Raw genomic sequence first — 15,018 nt, 5'->3', positions numbered from 1 at the left:
CAGGATAATAGGAAAGGCAGGTGCCTCTCAAATACAGCACTACTGCTCCATGTTGGGGGATCTTTGGAGATGTGTTTGGGGGGGCGGTTCTATTGTCAACATGAATGGGGGACCTCTACGAGCATTTAGGGATGGGAGCCAGCGTGCTACATAACCTGTGTAATGAAAAACAGTCCCAGGTCCCACATGATGGTGAGGGACTATTCAAGAAATAACAAAAAATGACATCTGCCAGGCGTTGGTGAACACGAAAGATCCTTTTATAATTACCTGAATCTACGACCTAACTGTGTTGTGTATAAAAGCACCAAGTATTCGTTGCACTGTTTTTATGAATTTTCTAGGAAGGTCATTTCAGCACAAATTGAACGAGAAAGGAAGACTGTACTTTATTTTGCTCAAAACGTTATAGGAGTTGCTTACCATTGTAGAAAACCACACGCCCCTGGCAACGTCGCCCTTAGCGTGGAACCCATAAAATGCTATTACATTCGTCAACAGCCTAGTTAGGCATTCATGGCAATTCCACCTGTAGGTGTAGGCATCTGACTACTTACTTCACTGTGACCTATGAGGACTCAGCCCTGGGAGCTTACAAATTTAATACCGAAATAACTATTTTTATTGTGAAAAGAAAGTATTCTTTTTATTCTCCTTCGTATCATAAGATGTTACACGGATTTAAAGTGATGTGTGCAGAGTACACCTCCTGTAGATTGCCTCTGCGGATAAGGAAAAGAGACATGTTTCTTATAAAAAGGGGAAATGGGTCTGATAGAGCTGAGGCACTGAGCCAGGCATTTAGCAAAATGAGACCGAAAAGTGGTGAGAAATGCAAATCGGGATAGTTGTTATGAAGCCCAAGAGCCAGGGATGGGGGAGAGAGAATAACCAGGGAGACCAGATTCAGTCTGGGGGTTAGGAAAGACCTCTTGGAGGGAGAGACATCTAACCTGAGATGCAGGGGACAGTGTAAGGGCAGTGTGTGCAAAAGCCCTGAGGCAGAATGGCCCCGACAGATACTGAGGTCCTGAGAAAGGCCAGAGTGACAGACAAGGCAGAGTTGCAGAGGCAGCCCTCCGGGACCGGAGCCTACTGTAATGGAAAGTTCTTGAAAGGTTCAGGGAAAAAAAAAGTCATATCAATTTTTTTTAAAAAACAAAAAGGCAATTCAGGGGATCCCCAGGCGGCTCAGTGGTTTAATGCCGCCTTTGGCCCAGGGCCTGATCCTAGAGTCCTGGAATCGAGTCCCACGTCAGGCTCCCTGTGTGGAGCCTGCTTCTCCCTCTGCCTGTGTCTCTGCCTCTCTCTCTCTCTCTCTCTCTCTCTCTCTCGGTGTCTCTCATGAATAAATAAGTAAAATCTATTTAAAACAAAAAAAGGCAATTCAGGCTGGAGTCCTGGAGAAAGGCGGGTACCGTAATTCAGGTGACAGAAGATGGTAGTGAGACCTGAGTGGTAGCAGCTGGCAGCTGGAGAAATGGTGGCTCCTAGATCCACCTCGGGAAGGGACTCAGGCTTGGGTGATGGGCTGGATATGGGGCTGAAGGTCAGAGACGTCTCTGGAAGAATCCAGGGTTTAGCTTGTGCCGCTGGATGAATGGATAATGTCTTATACAGAGATGATGAAACCTGTGGCTGGAGAAGCACAGGAGGGAGAAAACTCAAGAGGCCAGGGTTGGACGTGTTGAGCTCGAGATGTCAAGTACAAGGTCAGAATAGTGGGAGCTCTCTGCCTTCTGGGTGCCACACCCAGCTCTAGATGCTTCCTTTTGGCTGGATCAGAAGCATCCCAAATTTCGACATTTCTGCACTACAATCATTTCTTCTCCCTCAAATCTGCAACTCCCCCTGCATTCGCCATCTCAGTAAAAGATATCACCACCCATCAGGCCCGAGCCAGACCCCGAGACATCCCCGATACCCAGCAAGACAGCCCCTTGCCCAGTGGCCCGCTGTCCTTCCCCTCCCAGACTTCTTTACCTGGGCAAGTCCTGCTCATCTTCCAGGCTTTGGTCTAAAAATCTCTGCATCCAACAAACCTTCTCCGAACCCACGATTCAGATGAAGCACCCCCTGCTCTGTGCTTCCTGGGCACCCTGGGCCCCTCCTGCCACCTCATGTCTTCCACGTACTAGCGCTGCCTCTCTTCCTACCAGTATCCTCCAGACTCCGTGAATCGTTCACTGCCCGCCCAGCACTCTTCTCCCACTTCCTCTCTTCCAAAACTGATTTGGTTCAGACCCATCCCTCCTCCACCCAGACACATGCCTCCAGGGACCTGGAGTCTATCCATACTCAAGCTAAGAGAATTCCCGGTTAGACTAAGCCAATCATGGAGTTCCATTTGCCACTGTCTAGTCAAAGCCACTGGTTCCCGAGTGGGCACCTGACCTAAGTGGTCCAATCAGGATGAAGTAGTCCCTGGGTTTTCCAAGTGGTTCATTCCCTGCCCCGCGGGGCATAGTCATTGGTGCCTGGATGCGCACATGACCTAAGAAGTCCGATCAGAATGAGGTAGCTACCCCTCATCCATCTTCTCCTTCTGCTGCTTTTCTTCTTTCTCACCCTCCTCCCATCCACCCCACTCAGTATATAAGGATTTGCCACTCGCTGGCCCCATCTCTGCAGCTCATGGAATGATCTGGGGCCTCCGCTCTACATCAGCCAGTGCTGTGGTCCGTGTGTCACAGTGGAGTAGGTGCTACCCCAGGGCTAGCTACACAGTGGGAGGCCTATGGGAGTATCAGGGCTGACACTTCCAGGGGAGCAGCCCTCAACCTCTGGGATACAGGTCACCTGGGCTTCCCACACTGGAGGGACCACACATGGAACACAGACAGCCCACCCAGACCTGGGAGTTATGCATGAGCCAAATCCAGAGGCAACACCATTGTCCTTAGCTGTGCAATAACACCTGCCTTTCTCTGCCTCTGAGGCCATGAAAATGCTTACAAAGCCTGAAGACACTCATTACATATATACTTATTCCTCCTGGGCCTTTTTTTTTTTTTTAAAGATTTCATTTATTTATTTGAGAGAGAGAGAGAGCGCGCGCGCGCGCACAAGCAGAGGCACAATCCGGGGGACGGGCAGAGGTAGAGGGAGAAGCAGGCTCCGCACTGAGCAGGGAGCCCAATGCAGGGCTTGATCCCGGGATCGTGATGTGAGCCTAAGGCGGATGCTTGACCCACGGTGCCACCCAGGCATCCCTGGGCTCTTAATATACTAGAAAGACAAGCAGCCAAGCAACAAGAGAGGACGCCCAGAGCTACACTCTGATTAAGCCTGAAATGCTGGTTTTCTCCATGCCCAGATGAGGCCCCCAAACTGCATGAAGGAGTTAAACCATGACTAACATGTCCATTTGGAATCTGAGTACTTGAACCACACTCCTTGGCCAAACATACAGTGCCATCTGCCATCTGAGATGAGGAAGACTTCTGGGCAGGCAGTTAAAATCAGGACAACCTAATGTAGTTCACAAACACACTTTCATGGAAGAGGAAGATTTTTTATCTTTAAAAAATACATGCAGTTTATGTTAGGGTGATGAACAGTTTTGCAACTAGATCGAGGTGCTGGTTGTGCAACAGCGTGAATGTACTAAATGCCACTGGATTGTACACTTTGAAATGATGAATTTGGGGCCCCTGGGTGGCTCAGTCGGTTAAGTGTGTGCCTTCAGCTCAGGTGGTAATCCCAGCGTCCTGGATTGTACCACCCTGGATTGCACCCCAGGGAGCCTGCTTCTCCCTCTGCCTCTGCCCCTGCTCGTGCTCTCTCTCTCTCTCTCAGATAGATAATCTTTTAAAAAAGATTAATTTTATGTTGTGTCAGTTTCACCTTAATTAAAAAAAAAAATGCATGCAGGTCCACAAGTCTGCAAAGAGGGGACCTTGTGTGTGTCCCCCCCAGACACACGTGCATACACACAGACACACACATGCTCTCACAGAGATTTATTTGAAATTCAGAGAGGCACTGCACAGACCAGAAACAGCCAATGCTTCGTAGTCCTCAGGACCTGAGCTGGATCACCACGACCCTGCTCCATGGTGCTGAGTGTGGCTTACCCTTCTTGGTGAGTGTTCTGTACCCCCACTCCACCTGTCCCCCCTCCAGCTCTGTACTATGGAAGGTTCCCAACAGAGCTCTTCCAGGCCCGGAACACACAACTGCACCACCTTGCTCCAATTTATTTCATTTCCCAGTGCCAAGAAGAGCAGCTTGGTCCTGTTTTCATGCAAACTCCAGCTCTCCCACTGCACGCGCACCATTAGCCTACGAGAGAGGGCAGCTCCCACTCTACAGAGGAGGAAGCCGAGGCTCGAAGCAGCTCATCAGGCGTCCAGAGGCACAGGAGAGTGGCACAGAGGTGAGGCAGGGATGCAGTCCCAAGAACTAGGTTAGACCCCTCTTGACCCTTTGTTTTAACCAGACAGTAGATCATTGGCTTTGGACAAAGACCTGTGGAATCTCTGAATCACAGGCTTACTAGCTGCGTGGCCCTGTGCAAGCTGCCTCCCCCTTCTGTTTCCTTTCTCTACAAATGGACTAAGCTTTGGGAAGACTGAAGGAGCCGCGTACAGTACGGGAGGCTCCTGGCCCACGTGGTGGCTGCTAGCTCGGGCCCAGGCCCAGCCACCTCCAGTCCGTTTCAGCCAATTCGGGGCAGAGGAATAGACAGGTGGCAAAGGAGGGCTGAGGGCAAAGTCGACTTTGTGACTCACACTGAGGGGTGTTGCTGGTTTCGGAAATGCCCGTGCTTGTGGCAGGCAAGGACTGAAGTCAGGCATTTTATTGAATTGCACCAATACACCTCGAATATGCTATTTACTTTTTTCAAATATGTTTTGTAAAATGAAGGTGAACGAGGCGTGAGGGCGGGAGAGCACGAGTGGGCACGTGGACGGTGGCGGGGCCGCGGGGGGGCCCCCACAGGCTCGCGGAGGACACAGCCGCCAGCACTTCGCAGGGCTGGCCGTGAGGTGCTAAGCGGACCCACGTTTGCACCTGCAATCCGCGTGCTCCAAGAGGCTCAGCCAATTCAGAAGCGGGGCCTCCTTCCGCAAAGAACCTGGCTGGTGGGCACCTGGTGGCTCAGTGGTTGAGCGTCTGCCTTCAGCCCAGGGCGTGATCCTGGGGTCCTGGGATCGAGTCCCGCATCGGGCTCCCTGCAGGGAGCCTGCTTCTCCCTCTGCCTGTGTCTCTGTCTCTGTGTGTCACTCATGAATATAAACAAACAAACAAACAAACAAACAAACCTGGCTGGGTGGGGGCTGGGACAAGTCCGGAAGCAAATGGAGAGCCGGGGAAAGGAAATCAAAGGGATGGAGTGCTATAGGCAGACCAGGAAGATGGCAACAATGAAACTTGGTGACAAAAGCACCAGAGACACAGTCACTCCAGTGGCTTCGGGTGTCCACTCTCTCGTGTATCCTCTGGACAGCTTGGGGGTGGCGCAGGGCCAAGTGCTGTGATCCCGCCCTCCCGGGCACTGGAGTGCAGGGCACTAGGTGAAGTGGTGGGGACAGTCGCCGGAGCAGTTGGGCTGGTCAGGGGGGCTGGGGGGGATGGGGGCAGAGTGGTTTTCAATCTTGGAGGTGCGGGCCCTCCAGTCTGGCCCCATCCATTGCCCACTAAGGCGAGACGTGTTGGAGCCCACAGTCCTGCAGGTCAACGCCTTTACTGAGCGTGTCATGTGCTGCCTGGAAAATCAAACAGCACACAGGTCCCGTCCGAGGGCACAGGTGACTTAGGCCATCTAGTAAGACACTGGCAACAGGGGGAGGGCCCTGGAAGAGTGAATTACAGACGAGGAACCACAGGGCTTGGTCTGAGGTCTAACCGATGTGCCATGCATGGGCCATCCGTGTAACCCGTAAGAGTTATTACGAGTTATTTCAGTGTCTCTGGGTCTGTTTTCTCATCTATCAAGAAAACAAATGTGAGACGGGAAGATAGTATCACCTACCTCATAAGGTCATTGTTAGAGCTAAATGAAATCAACAAGTCCAAAGAAGGCCTCAAATGTAGGCATAAAATTAATGACAAGAAATGCATGTGCTCAGTGGGACAGAAATTCAGTGGGGAGACATTTGGTCCACCCTTGAGGACTATAAGAGGCTGCATGGAAAAATCCACAATGACCTAAGGTTTCTCTGTTAGTCTCCCACCAGGACACAGATCTTCAGAAGACGTCCCTGGCTCCCCACTGCACCCCTTGGAAAGTCCAAATCCTTTAGCCTGGTGGTGGAGGCTAGCCACAGCTGACATCAAATGCCCTCCCTACCTTGCTTACTGGCTTCCCTGGTGGCCACCCAATGGAGACAGTCTGCTCCTCTCCTGTGTGCCTCCCTCTGTGTTTTCTCTTGACCCGGGATGCCTTGTCCTAACTGTGCCCCCTCCTCATCCCAAACCCTACACATACATGTGCCATCTTGTCACCTAAGAAAACTGTCCAGACCCTCCCCTTACCACTGTCCCCAGAGCTGAAAGTGCTCCTTCCCACTGTCATTAATACCTGTAGGTAGGGTTACTAAATCAAGGGGAACTATGGTAGGACACCCTAATAATCTGACATAAGGCAACATTTTGATGATGAGATTAATGCAAATTAAACTGTGACTGTATTAGTCATCTGCAGCGTGGGTCACCCTGGAAAACACCCAAATCCAATCAAGGGAACTAGAACGTAAGTAAGGAAAGCTGTAACCTAATACAGCATGTCTTGGCCTGGCTGAAAAACAGGTTAACTGGAAAGTCGTGGTCTACAGAGACTCTACAGAAAGTCTAGCAAAGGAGAAATTTCACAATTAGGATATCAGTGTCCACCTAGCTCTGCCAACGGTTCAGATGCTGGATGTGGTGGACACGCCGATCCTGTTCATTAGAAAGCCACGTCTCGTGCGGAAGGAAACGTTCATCACAGGGATTCAGAACCCACATAAAATACACATTTCCTCCAAGATTTCTAACACTGCGTGCTCCAAAGCCTCCATCCCCAGCAAGCCTCTTCCGAATTCATCTTCCCAAGTCCCTTGATGCTGAGGACAGCTACACTGGACAGCAGGCCCCGGAAAGAACAGCCATCACTATAACTTCATTTTAAAATTTGTTTTCTAGTTACATAAAAAATGGATATGACTTTAGTTAAATCCCAGCCAACTGAACACATGCAGTTATCTCTGATGGCTCCAAAATCCTCTAACATGACAGTAATTAAAAAAAAAAAAAAAAGGCATAAAGCCCCAGGGACAAAGCAAAAAGGAAAGCAGACGAGCAAAACAATTTTAGAAGCTGGGAGGCAGAAGAACGAGTGAGAGTTGCCTTAGCAGCCTCAGGGGGCCGGCGATGAGGGGAAAGGTAGGAAGCACCTATTCTGCACCACAAACCCCGTGCAGGTGTGGAAAGTATAGCGGCGTGTTCTTCTGCATGTGGGCGGGAGCCACAGACCCAGGGATGAGGTCAGCCTGCTTACGCAGGAGTTAAATCCCAGAGTGAACCATGCACATGCCGTGGGGAGCACTCTCCCCAACCCTGACAGAAGGCGGGGGGGTAGTTAGTGTCTGGAGAGGGTAGACCAGAGGGTTCCCTGGATGGGGGGACACAAGGTCCAGTTGAACAGACTGAATGCAAGGCCAGGACACACACCAAACAGTAAGACCCCTACTCTGCTTCCTGCACTCACCTCCCGGAACAGTGGCAGCTTGGCACGTGCCCCTCAGACAGGAGGGTGGAAGATTCTTTTCTAAGGAATATGAGTAGCCCAAGGGGAAAGATTCCCCAGGGAAAAGGCCCTGGGAGATCACCTCTAGCAATGGTTCTCCACTGGGGGTTCCAGGGAGAGTGAGGGGTGATGTTGCCCTAAGGGAACATCTGGCAATGTCTGGAGACATTTTTGGTTGTCATGACTGGGGTGAGGTGCTACAGGGAGGTGCTTCCTACCTTCGTGGGAAGAGGCCAGGGAGGCTGCTAAACATCCTATGAGGGCAGCCCACGTGGCTCAGCTGTTTGGCGCCGCCTTCAGCCCAGGGCGTGATCCTGCAGACCCGGGATCGAGTCCCATGTCAGGCTCCCTGCATGGAGCCTGCTTCTCCCTCTGCCTGTGTCTCTGCTCCCCTCCTCCCCCGCCGTCTCTCATGAGTAAATAAAATATTCCAAAAAAAATTTAAACATCCTATGATACATAGGATGGCTCCCCACAACAAAGAATTTTCTGGCCCAAAATATCAATAGTGCAGAGATGGGGAAACCCTGACTTTCAGTAAGGGCCGAGTCAGCCGGCTTCACTCATAAACAGAGCTGCTCATATGCCCCAGGGCCACTCTTATAAAAATGAGTGGACCTGTGAGGAATAACCAGGAAAGACAGAGCTCAAAACGTGATACTGTGCAGGAAGGCAAAAGCTTTGAATAACTATCATTATCCTCAGAGAAATTAGAGAAGACACTCAATCAAAAAAGGAAAACAATCCAGACTTAGAAGGTGCCGAAGAAAAAAAGAAAAGGAACAGAAAAAGGCTCTTAAAAATTAAAAATAGTATCATATTTAAAGAAGTGATAGAAGGGGTGGATGATGAAACTGAGGAACTCTCCCCAAAATAGAACAAAAATGCAGAGGAAGCAAATATTTTAAAAACAACAACTGAGGACCAGTCCAAGAACTCCAATATTTAAAAACTGGTAGTTCTAGTGTAACAAGGAAGATTAACTGGAAATGAAGAGATTAAAAAAAAATAAATCAAGAAAATTTCTCAGAACCACAGACCATGAGTTTCCAGATTGAAAGGGTCCACAATAACCAGCTAGACTTTACCCCAAAGCCCATGATTTTGAAATTTCAGGAGGTTAAAATGGCAGATCCTAAGTTTCCAGAAAGGAAAACCAGGTTCTTGACAGAAAATCAAGGATCAGATTGGCATCAGGCTTTTCAACAGCACACACAGAAGCTAGAAGACAATGGAGCCATGCCTTCAAAATGCTAACAGGTGAAAAAAAAGGTTTCCAATCTATTTTCAAAGTGTCAATCAGGTCTGAAGGAAGTAAAAGGATTTTCAAAAATGCCAGATGTCCAAAGTTTTGCCTACAATGCACCTTTTCTCGGGAAGCTAATAAAACATATGCTCCCGCAGAATGAGGGAATCAACCAAGAAGACATGAAAAATAAAATAGGGATCTAACTCAAGAGAAAGAGCCCAAGGGAGTCCCAAAACGATGAAGGGAAATCCCAAGCTGTGCAGCAGGCTGGAGGCAACCAGCCCAGACAGGAGAGCATCAGAAGTGTCATGAGGGAGGACTCCAAGAAGAAACTGGTAGGAAGTCTGATACGCCTGATTGTGTGGAAAGGCAAGTTTGGGGTGAAACAGTGAAGCATGTAGTGAAAAAGGCAAGAGAAGAAGCAATACAATTACTAATTTCAGGGAACAAAAAGTGGCACAAAAGGGAAGAGTAATTATAGTACACCACATGGCTCAGCTGTGCCAACATAGTGATGAAAATCTAAACATTGATCAATGATGGAACAGAATTACGATCTAGCTACTGTGAAAGGGTGGCTGGAAAGTGGAAAGCATCTATGAAAGAGCTAAAGTCTCATCATTCATGGTGTGAAGTCAAAAGAGGGTACTTTTTAGCAAAATAAACAGCTAAGAGTTTAAATTGGAGGGAAAGTGGACAGCAATCTCCTGTTTCTCCGTAATAGGATCTCACAGAAATGCTGGCACTTTAAACTGTGCGCCTATACAACTTTAATAAAAATGAAATGACTTTTTAAAAATTGGGGGAAAACAGAATAAAGTATAAAAAGTAAATTTCTAAATATATTCAATATCACCACCTAGAGCCAAATACTAACATTTTGACAGTTTTTTTCCAATTTTTTTCTTCACATATGACATATATGCATATTTCTCAAAGCTGTGATCATGCTGCATATATAGTTTTGAGTTTTGCTTTTTCTCAACACATCATTAGCTTTTTCACATATCTTTAGGTATTTGTTGAAAGCAATCTTTTTAAAAGATTTTGTTTATTTATTTGAGAGAGAGAGAAAGAGCGAGAGGGAGAGGGAGAGAGAGTAGACTCTGAGCTGAGCACAGAGCTTGATCCCACAATCTCAAGATCATGACCTGAGCCTAAACCAAGAGTCAGATGCTTAACTGAGTGAGCCCATCCAGGCACCCCTTCAAAGCAGTTTTTAATAGCTGTGATTATCCTCACACCAAACCACCATTTAACAAATCCCTTTAAAAAAAAAAAAGATTTCATTTATTCATTTGTCAGAGAGAGAGAGAGAGAGAGAAAGACCGAGAGAGCACAAGCAGGGGGAGCAGCAGGCGGAGGGAGAGGCAGGCTCCCGGCTGAGCAAGGAGCCCGACGTGGGACTCAATCCCAGGACCCCAGGATCACAACCCAAGCCAAAGGCAGAGGCCCTACCAACTGAGCCACTCAGGCGTCCCAACAAATCCCTTTATACTGTGCATTAATGTGTTTATCACTATTATAAAAATCACTGTGAAAAATAGAGTTTTATGTAAATCTCTGTGTATTCTGAATGCTTCCTTGGTGTAAATTTGTAGAAATGGATCACCAAAATGATCTTTGCCAAAATGACCCCTAAACAGTTTGGGCCCATTTTTACTCCCAGCAATGGTGCACAGAGCATCAGCTTCCCTAACTCCTGGGTATCAACTTTTCCCAACTTGTCCAATTTGAGAAGTAAAAGAAAAAGGCTTTCTTTGCATATCTCTGCATATTGCATGATCGCTGGCTGTAGTTGTCCCCATTTATCCACGGGAATACATTCCAAGACCCCCAATGGGTGCCTGAAACTGCAGACAGCACTGAACCCTGTGCTAGACCCATCCACACACAGCTCTGATGAAGTTAAATTCATAACTTAGGTACAGTAAGAGATGAACAACAACAATAATAAAATACTATACTGAGCACAAGTTATGTGATGTGGTCCCTCTCTCGACATATCTTACTGTACTGTACTTGCCCTTCTTCTTGTGATGCTGTGAGACGCTAAAATGCCCCCGAGAGGAGATGCAGCAAGGTGAATGACGTAAGCATTGTGACCTCATGTCAGGAGACTGTGGCCCCTCTGACGACATGTCAGAAGGAGGGTGCGCAGGACCGCAGTGGACCACAGGTAACTGAAGCTGTGGGGAGCAAAGCCAGGGACGAGGGGGGAGACTGCATGCTTTTCTTCTTTTGTGAGCTTTAGGTTTATGTCTCGTGTTTATTTTTCCACCGAGACCACATGGTAAATTAAGCCTTTGGCAACCTCATTTGTTTCTGGATCTCTTACGAGTTAACACAAATCAGACCCATGGACCCACTGATCCGTGGGGGCCTGGATCGTGTTTCTGAATCTCAATGGCCCCACTATCTGTGAGGCTCTGGGCAAGGAGCCAAGCAGTGTGACACCCTTATGTCACCCCTCACATTTTACCATTGTCACCTTCTTGTGGCACATCACTTTTCTTTTTTCTTTTCCTTTTTTCTCTCCTCCCCTCCCTCTTCTTTCTTTCTTTCTCTCTCTCTCTCTTTCTTTCTCTCTCTCTCTCTTTCCTTCTTTCTACACATCACATTTCTACTTGCATTTGCATTTTGGTCACCTGTATACATCTTCTCTTCCTACTGGGATCTAAATTCCTACCTGATCAGTCTTTATTCCTCACCCCACTTATGTTTAACAGATACTCTTATATCTGGTGAATAAAGACACAAGGCGTGTATGTGGAGGGGGGGTGGTTTGGGAGACTATGAACAGAGGTAGAGATGGAACCAGAACACGGGAAAGGGGGACGGGAGACCAGCTCCACCCCTCCCTGAGGCAGAGGTGAAGACAGCACCAGCAGCACAAATCCAGCAGAGCTTTACTTTCTGCCTTGGCACCAAAAGCTGGTAACCAGAGCCTGGGGCAGAGTGTCTGTGTAATAAAGGCTGAACAAAAGGAATAAAAAGGAAAGATAAAGATTATGCAGCCATAAAAAGGAATGAACTACTGATACATTCTATAAAATGGAAGAACTTTGAAAACATTACACGAAGTGAAAGAAGCCTGATACAAAAGGCTGCATATCACACAATTCAATCTATATGAAATGTTTAGAACGGGCAAATCCACAGAGATAGGAAGCAGTTTGGTGGTTACCAGGGGCTGGGGGGACAGGAGCATGAATGGTGATGGCTGATGGGGATAGGGTTTCTTGAGGGGATGATGAGAATGTTCTGGAATTAAACAGTGGTGATGGTTGCACAACTTTGTAAATATATAGAATCCAGTGAATGTGAATTATCTCTCAATTTTTATTTATTTTTTAAATTTTTTAAAAGATATTATTTATTTATTAATGAGAGACACAGAGAAAGGCACAGATGTAGGCAGAGGGAGAAGCAGGCTCCCTGCAGGGAGCCCGATGTGGGACTCGATCCCAGACCTCGGGATCATGCCCTGAGCCAAAGGCAGGTGCTCGACCGCTGAGCCACCCAGGTGTCCCTATATCTCAATTTTTGAAAAGGAAAGAAAAGGAAAACTTATACCCCAAATGGCTTGGTCCACTAGGAATTTCTGAGGACTCAGTTTCCTTATACCAACACCAGCTGTGGTGCTTCCACACTGCTCTGTTAGGTGGGGCAGCAGGATGGCACAGCTCCCGGCAGGGAAGCAGGCAGCACTGCGGTCTCCCCTCCTCTCAAGGCCAAGCTGAACAAGTCAGCCCACTCACCCCCCATTCCCCCCACGTCCCCCCCCCCCACCTTGAACAGAGTGCCACAGGACACCCTGGAGGGACGCCTGACATAAAACACACTGCAGGACTCCTAGAGATCCAGACTTGCTGGAGAACAGTTCACATCCTGGTCAATATTTTCTCCTAATAGACCTGGCGGCCTTTCTGCTAATGGGCTCTATGAGTTAAGAAATGAGTTCTATTAACGCTTTAAATGGGCAATGCTTTAGAATGACCACCTATAATCTGATTTTAAAGACTTTGAATAATGTCCAGACAGATCAGAATCCCCTTTAAGATGCACTGTTGTGATTGGAAAGGTTCTTTCCAGAATAAACTTTTTTTTTCTAAAGATTTTATTTATTCATGAAACACACACACACACAGAGGGAGAGAGAGAGAAAGAGAGAGAGGCAGAGACACAGGCAGAGGGAGAAGCAGGCTCCATCCAGGGAGCCCGACATGGGACTCGATCCCAGGACTCTAGGATCACGCTCTGGGCCAAAGGTAGGCACTAAACCGCTGAGCCACCCAGGGATCCCCAGAATAAACTTTCTGACAGATTCCTCCAAATTCCACACTCATCTAGCCCCTACTGGGATTCCCCAATCTTGTGCTAAATGCTGTGCACATGCAGCAGCCCTCTGGGCGCTGAAAATCTGGGTGCTGAGTAAAGATTTCTACATGAGTAAGAACAAATGCTAGACTGTGGCCTACAATTTCTCTGATGAAATTCAAAGAAGGGGTTCAAGTGCAAGATGGCTGGAGTCACAGAGGAGGAGGTCACAGGGTGCCTCAACCAGGAGGACCTTCTCACTTTCTTCAGGCTTGGACAAAGACCTGGATGAAGGCTTCAGCCTTTCCACACACCCCAGACTGAAGGAGGCAGGGACCCTGCCACCTCTCACCTCTTCCCCCTCACATCCAGCCCCTTCCCGACACCACCCCCCCCCCCGCACCCCCAGAGCCAGAACCCACTAGAAACACCTTAAGGTAATAAATGTGAGCCCTGAGCTAGCTCACGGGGGAGGACAGCCCTTTGAAAAGTAAGCTGGGGTAAATGGCATTTTAATTGAACTGGACAATCAGGAATAAATGTTCTCTCTCACTGGCAGCTCTTAGAGGGGGCATATTTTGAGCCAACACATTTATAATCCCAACCATCATGCCATCTGAAAGAGGACAGTTTTTCTATGCTGAAATAAGTTTGGAAAAAAAGAAAGAGGGCAGCCTGGGTGGCTCAGCGATTTAGCGCCTGCCTTTGGCCCAGGGCGTGATCCTGGAGACCCGGGATCAAGTCCCACGTCGGGCTCCCTGCATGGAGCCTGCTTCTCCCTCTGTCTGTGTCTCTGCATCTCTCTGTGTGTCTCTCATGAATTAAAAAAAAAAAAAAAAATTATTTTGGAAAGAAAGAGAAAGACAGAGTGGGAGGAGGGAGAGAGAGAGAGAGAGACAGAGAAAGAATGGGAAGAAGGAAGGGAAGGAAGGAGAGAGGGAGGGAGGGAGGCCAGCCGGCCAGGAGAATGGACGAGAAGGACGCTCCCACAGAAGGCTTTGGTCAGCCAGAGTAAGGACTGCCGAGAAGCATGTCTGAGTAACAGCCCTTCCTCCAACCCCTCCTGGTGACCTGCCTGGGGAGTTTTAATACAAAAGGACGTCACAGCCCATCTGTTGCTTTGGAACTAATTTAGTACAAACCAAACTGGCATAGTCCTCAGGGGCAGGTCTGTCACCACCCAGAGTGCTAACCTCAGCTACAGTGACCAGAGCAGGGCCCATGCCCCAACCTGTCCAGCTACTTAATGCACAGGAGAAAAAATATGCCTTGGGACTTAGACCTCATCAAGGAATACCAGTGGGGCCTACTGTGTGCACAGCCCCAGGCCAGACAGCACATCAAGGGAGCCAAGGGCAGCTGAGGAAGTTCCCTTTCAAATTTCTTCTGATAGTGCCCTTGGCCCCATCTGCACCAGGTGAGCTACGTAGCAGTTTCGATTCATTCCAACGAATATGGAGAGTCCCAGCCAAGAGTGAAGAACGAGAGATGGGGTGTGTGGAGGTGCATTTGCTGGGGTGGGGGTTAAAAAGTGAATAAATAATGTTCCCTGCACTCCAGGAACCATGTAGAAGGTAAGGGTGCACATGTGTGATGTCTGTGTGTGTGTATGTGTTGTGTGTACAGTTTGTGTGTGTGCAGTGTGTGTGTGGTGTATATGTGATGTGTATAGGGTGTGTGTGTATGAGGTGTGTGTGCATGCGTGTAGTATGCATGT

General features: G+C 48.3%; 1 protein-coding gene across 1 annotated transcript in view; it reads right to left on the bottom strand.

Annotated features, from left to right (window-relative positions):
• The window catches only part of RHOQ (ras homolog family member Q), a 39,424-nt gene that overhangs the window by 14,696 nt on the left and 9,710 nt on the right, over positions 1 to 15,018 (bottom strand). The gene's annotated exons all lie outside the window — the stretch shown is intronic.

This window comes from Canis aureus, chromosome 11 (genome assembly GCF_053574225.1).
Source record: "Canis aureus isolate CA01 chromosome 11, VMU_Caureus_v.1.0, whole genome shotgun sequence".
NCBI classification, from domain to species: Eukaryota; Metazoa; Chordata; class Mammalia; order Carnivora; family Canidae; genus Canis; species Canis aureus.
Note: the sequence above shows the minus strand (reverse complement) of the source record. Positions and strands in the feature narration are given on the sequence as shown.